Consider the following 7,367-nt stretch of genomic DNA (forward strand, 5'->3'; position numbering starts at 1 on the left):
TCACAACTGTACACAGTTAAACAGTTCTGTTTTGTATTAAGTATTTGCTGAAAGCCTATTTTTATACCTAACCATATTGCTTAACCATTAATAGTTATTTGTTATACAAGGGGGCAAAGTTGTATTTTAACGCCGAGTGTGGAATTGAAAAACGAGCAAGTGAAAGGATTCTATAGTTGAACCACGAGCGAAGCGAGTGGTTCGAGAATAGAATCCTTAACTTGCGAGTTTTTTAACACACGAGAAGTAAAATACATTTGCACCCGAGTGTAACACAAAACTTTTCCCCTCACTATAGCGAGGAAACTACAACGCAAAAAATGCGTTTATCACTGCTTCCAGTAGTTCCACAGGTGGGAAATCATCTTTATTACTATTAGATTCACCTACTTTTATCAATTTTAAAGCAGTTAATTTGACTTTTTCAAGGTCAAATTACTTTACCTACTAGTGGATAAAATGCGTTTTTACCCGCTGGTATTAAAGGACAAAACACGTGTTTCTGAGCTAGTGAGGGGAAAAATAATATACAACTACATACACAAGCATTTCGCAATTAAACCGTTCGCGCGTTCTTAGTTTAGATCTTACCAACAGATTTCTCTTCCTGAAATATTTAATATTTGTAAAAAACGTTTAATATATTTCACACGCGATGTTACTTTAGGAACTTTAAAATTAGGTACGAAAATGGACGCACCGAGAGCTTCTTGGTATCGAATAACGTAGTCAAAAATCATAGTAGGTACAATAAATATACTATGGAGCCTTTGGAGTAATTTTTGACCGTATTAAACTATAATGATTATAACCTAACCACAAAATTAAAATTTTGAAAAAACCCACGACCGCGACATAGTGGACCGATTTTCATGAAACCCTTTTTTTTTTAATTTAATTTATTGAAAACAAAGATTACAGTTATACAGTTTCTAGTTTTTTCGCCAAACTTACGTTTAACGGCGAAATGAAGCACTCATTTTCAAAGTTAGTACCATAAATTATATTAAAAGACTTATTCTAGTGTTAATAGATAATAATATAACACTCCCGACTAACTCAGCTTTCAAACAAAAAAAACTAAATCGAAATCGGTTCATCCATTCAGGAGCTACGATGCCACAGACAGACACACACAAACAGACAAACAGACAGACAGACAGACAGACAAACAGATAGCCCAAACACCCCGTCATTTTTGCGTCGGGGGTTAAAAATACAACTGAAAAAAATCCAACTAATATAATACTGACGATATTAATTATAGCCAAGGCGCAATAGTTATAAATTGCTAAATAATAGATTGAACTCGTGGAATGGCGGACATTTTGATTGTGCCCGATAAAATGCCTTCAGGCTAAAATTGCTCATTTATCAGTATTTGTTGCCGCAAGTTTAATTTGTCTATGAGTTATCAGCGTAGCATTTAGATAATAGATTTGGTTCATTTAGTTGTAAACTAAGTATTTACTGAAATATCTTTCATTTTAAGCTCCCTTCACGACACTTGTCACTTACGCCGATTTTGACAAGGCTTGAAATATAAATGTGTCCATTCACAGAATATTATAATACTACGAGTACATTCATATTACTTGGTATTTCGTAAGGACATACTCGATTCATTGGCGTCAAGATCCTTTTCATTTTCATTGACACCTAGAGACCTTTAGCACAGTATAATAAAGAGTACTATCGTACAGTATGGCCACTCCCGCTCCCCGCTGAAAGTGCCGCCCACCCCCTCTCGGTTACCTGACAGTTACCGCCTGTCAAAAACGCGAACAGTCGACCTGTCATATCTCACTCATACAAGCATGGTACGCGTTCACCTACACGAACTTAGACTGTGTGCTAGGAACGCGCCTCTTTCATATATTTAATCGCCAGTGTCCGAGGTGTGCCTTTGGGTCGGATGCACCAAACCGTCCGTCCGTTACCAAATTTAACGTACGCCATTTGTTTTGTATGGGTTTTGTCATAGACTTCTGCTGCGTGACGTTGATGTGTCTGCTAACTATGGTTGATGTAACTGGCCCTTAGTCCGGTTCAAATTGACATCGTCTAATCCATAACAAATTGATATCGCTGAATGCGTCTTATTTTGCCGTAAGCGCCGGCTGCTCGAAGGTTACTGCTTATACTGAACAATCGAAATTATTTGGATCGGTGATAAAATCACACCGACAATTATTATGAGTTCTATGATATGAAAACAATTATTTATTTTGTAACAATTGGCCCGCTACCAAATAAATAATTATGTATAGAAAGATATTGATAACATGACATGGTGATTTGAATATGGTGAGGTGAATAATAAATAAATAAACTGGTTTTGATGTTACCATGACCATGACCAAATTTTGTTCTTTTTCTGGTTCCCTTCCAGTTCGCGCACACAATACCCCCCCAACGAGTAAAATGACGAACGTAGCACACACCACTACATAGTATATAAATCAAAGTCGCTTCCCGCTGTCTGTCTTTATGTATGCTTAGATCTTTAAGACTACGCAACAAATTTTGATGTTCTAATTAAGGGCGCTACGAGTCCTTGTATAGATTACTCATATGAGAGATAATTTCGACCTCAGCAGCTGCGACCTGGGTGGCCGAGCGGAAACGGGCATCTGCCGCGATTGCAAGGTGCGCTGGTTTGATTCCAGCTTCAGGCACTAGGCACTGGAGGCCTTGGTCACTTTTTCTTTCATATATGTAATTTATTTCGGTTTTAATTTTTGATGTGATTTTTTAATAGATTGTGTTTCGAGAGGAATGTGTTTATGTAGGTGTACCTCTAATATCCGAGCAAAGCCGGGGCGGGTCGCTAGTTAATCAAAATAAATAAATAAATAAATATTATAGGACATTCTTACACAGATTGACTGAGGCCCACGGTAAGCTCAAGAAGGCTTGTGTTGCGGGTACTTAGACAACGATATATATAATACATAAATACTTATATACTTACATAGAAAACATCCATGACTCAGGAACAAATATCTGTGCTCAACACACAAATAAATGCCCTTACCGGGATTCGAACCCGGGACCGTGAAATGAGTATGATTTTGTATGTCGACTGTTAAATATCTAATAAATTTAACAGCCATTTATACAATGTGTACTGCGAGTAGGGCGCTAATTCGTGCTTGTGCGGGGGCGTCGAGAAATTGTCGTCAAATCGTCGCTTCCGGCGGCGTGATTGCTCCCGCCTTCCGGGCGGATGAGGGTTAGGTTATGGCATACACTCTCATAAACAAACATTCAGTTTATATTGATTTAGACTAACACGATTTGCACTCATAATTTTAGAACAAAACGGGACTTAATCGCGTAAACACTTACATTTATATTAGGCCCGACGTTTCGAACATCACATTATGTTCGTGGTCACGGGTAGACTGGCGAGGAATTGCATCAACATCTTCTAGCCGCGCGAGTTTCTCGAACTACCCGCACTTGTTCTTGATTATTCACTTTTGCGCTAGGGTTGTCACTTTGCCTACACACAACACTCACGACATCAGCCGGTGTGTCCCTCGGTGTTTTTTCACGCTTACATTTGCTAATCACTGGATTCCACGAAGAAGAAATTCCCTGTCCCTCATTTTGGTTGAAATTTCGATGCTTCCTAATTTCAATCGCTTCACGTACTTTTCTGCTGTAGAACAGACGTTCCGTTGATAGAATTTTGGGACTATGGAGCACATTCAGTTAATGACTGTACCTGTGGAAATGAAGTGAACTCGTACCCGAGATGCACGCCACTATATATCAACTTCATTTATACATAGTAAGAGGGGTGAGTGACTGTAAGTGCGTTTTGACATTATCCGATCCGATATCGGATGTCGGAAGGATTTCATTAGAAAAAATCCAAGATGGCGGCTGTATGGAATATCGGTCCGACATCCGATATCGGATCGGACAATGTGAAAACGCACTCGTAGCGCGGAGCGGTTAGAATAGAATTTTAGGAAAAGAAGCGCGTGTTTAAGCTTGATAAAACCATACATACAAAATGCACGTAAGAATACATCAAAACTGTACCTAGCGTAAACTTAGATAGTTCTACCCACTTATATTATGTATGATCCATTGAAATCGTATGTTTCAGGGGGGGTTGGTTTGCATCAAATGAGGTAGTTCTAATTTTTTATACATATTGTTAAGGATGAAATAGTGATGTCAAATCCGAGTTTTCCACCTCGAAAGCCCACCGGGTCATTATTAAATACTTGAAAAACCATGACTTTTTTTGGTTTTTCTCATATTTCACCATCAAAAACTTTCTTAAGGGCTAAAGTCATTATGAACAATTTTAAGAATAATAAATTACCAATAAAATAATATAAAAAGGATCTTTGTGGCCCCAGTAGTTTCTGAGATACGCTTAGTTAGAGTTTTCACAATTTCATAAAAACACAATGTATACTGGAGGGTGAGTTAATGTTATGTCCTTAAACTACTTAATAGGACACGGCCATGTCCTTAAACTACGACAACTAATGTTAGTAGGTCCCGCAAGGGGCCATCTGGTCTGCTACCACCCTCCCGCCGAAATCCAGGCACCAAACAGCCTTGCTGCGTTTCATCTATGTACAGTGCCAGTGCCTTTGGACGATGATTGGGTATCAGTTATGTTGCTTACAGCTAGTCTTTTTGGATCCTAAAGTTTACCGGACCTCGTAGCTCACGCTGGAAGGTAGTGAGATCCGAGGCACGGTCTTTTCGGTGGCCGACCGCAAGAAGTTGAGGTCCAGTTGTACGGCAGCCACATGCAAAAGGCTGCCCCGCCACCTAGTGAAAAATCCGCGAATAGCTCCACCGTGCCAGATATGGCGACTGGATGGGAGGAGGAGGCAATCTCTAAGTGAGCTCCTCATTGTCCTGATTAGTTCAAGTGATCCAAGCAGTAAACGCAACACCTTGACAACCAGTTTTCATCCACCCCGTACCCTTCAACAACATGAAACGAAAAAGAAATAAAAAACCGGCCAAGTGCGAGTCGGACTCGCCCACCGAGGGTTCCGTACAAACTTTCTTTCAAACTACCTAGTAAAAATAATCTCATATTTTCATATAACTCTAATGACTTGACTAGAAGACAAAAGTACGAGTATAGGCACTAATGAGTATTATAGTGTATAGCGCCATCTCCCGGTCAATTTGCTAACTAATTTGTGCGACCTGGTTTTTCAGGGATAATTCTTTATAATGTTAACCGATTTAAACAGTTTTTACTTTATTGGACAGAAGGTGGTTTACGTAACACCTCGTATTAATTTGAAGTACGATATACATCCGCAAGGGTGGGTAAATTGAAGTAAAAATCTGAAAAGTTTTTGTGAATTAAAAAAAAGTATTCAAAATACAAACACGATTATATTTTTCCTGTAATATATAGCATAAAACCAATGTTTACTAAAATTTTCATAATTTTTCGTTGGTAAACTTCGGAGATAAGGGGGGGGGGGGGGACGGTATTTTTTTTTTACATTTTCCTTCAAAATTCTTTTTTTTTTCCACAACAATTCAATTTGAGCTCTTTCCAACGATACCCCACTTGACCTAGTAACTTGAAATTTACAGTTTGCCCCCCTTTCATTTTGGCCATTTTCTACAATTAAAATTAATATATTTAAAAAAATTATAGTTTCTATTTGTAGAGGTTTACAATGTTCACAACTATTCCAAATTTCAAGTTGATAGCATTAGTAGTCCTCGAGATATTTAGGAATGTGACAGACGGACAGACAGACGGACAGAGTCGCACCATAAGGGTTCCTGTTGTACCTTTTTGGTACGGAACCCTAAAAAGAATACGAGTAAGTGTAAACACCAACGGCACTTCCTCTCATTGAAAGTGCACCTCACCAACGTGCACTATATCGATCCGGTTCTCCAGTTTCTCCACCATCCTGAAATCGAAAAGCCGCACATATTATTTTTGACGAATACGCAAATTAAAAACAAAGCTGACGCGGCGTCCATCAACTACCCAGGCTACTCACTGGAGGACAAGTTCAGAGCAGATGCTGGGGTCTGTGTGTACATCCGCGACGGCATTTTCTACAACGCCTCTGTTTCTTTGAGGTGACCGGGTCCAGGGTGGTGAGGGGTCCGCTTTGTGGATAATTATTTACTTGGGCTCTGAGAAAGCGATCGTATGCCTGTGTCTACCGACGTACAGCAGAAACCAGGAAAGTGACCTTCTGCTAACAACTGATCCAAACAGGCACTCGGTTTCGGTCTCAGCTCCACTGGGATCCGGCCACTGTCTGGTGAAATCCATGTCGATCCACTCTCCATGCTCTACAAAGCTCAACTCCGATCATATACGTAGTATTGCAGCCACCTGCGGGACGGCTCAGCTAAATACCAACTCACCGCTTTGGATACATTGGAGGATGATGTTTTGATGAGCTTTTCGATTTCAAGATGGTGGAGAAACAGATCGCACCATATGCACGTTGGTGAGGTGCACTTTCAATAAGAGGAAGTGCCGCTGGTGTTTACACTTACTGCTTTAGCCCCCAACTTCCTGCGGTCGGCCACCGACAAGACCGTGCCTCGGATCTCGCTACCTTCCAGCGTGAGCTACTGGGTCCGGTAAACTTTAGGATCCAAAATGACTAGCTGTAAGCAACATACCTGATACCCAATCATCAACGAAAGGCACTGGCACTGTACATAGATGAAACACAGCAAGGCTATTTGGTGCCTGCCGTGGTGGTAGCAGACCAGATGGCCCCTTGCGGGACCTAATAACATTGGTTGTCGTAGTTTAAGGACATGCACGTGTCCTATTAAGTAGTTTAAGGACATAACATTAACTCACCCTCAGTATATGACTATACACTGTGTTTTTATGAAATTGTGAAAACTTTAACTAAGCGTATCTCAGAAACTACTGGGGCCACAAAGATACTTTTTATATTATTTTATTGATAATTTATTATTCTAAAAATTGTTCATAATGACTTCAGCCCTTAAGAAAGTTTTTGATGGTGAAATATAAGAAAAACCAAAAAAAGTCATGGTTTTTCAAGTATTTAATAATGACCCGGTGGGCTTTCGAGGTGGAAAACTCGGATTTGACATCACTATTTCATCCCTAACAATATTTATAAAAAATTAGAACTACCTCATTTGATGCAAGGCTGAATGTACGATTTCAATGGATCAGTATGCCAACAAAATGTCCTGCAGTTTGGCAGAAGAATTAATGTTGTCAAAAAAGGGTTTATTTTGAGAATAAACGATTTTTTTTATATATGTATATGTACATATACACTCTGGCCAAAAAGAGCAGAAATTAAAAAGTGGCAACATTGTAGTTTCATCTCTTTCAAATCAAT

Source organism: Leguminivora glycinivorella, chromosome 8, assembly GCF_023078275.1.
Source record: "Leguminivora glycinivorella isolate SPB_JAAS2020 chromosome 8, LegGlyc_1.1, whole genome shotgun sequence".
NCBI lineage: Eukaryota > Metazoa > Arthropoda > Insecta > Lepidoptera > Tortricidae > Leguminivora > Leguminivora glycinivorella.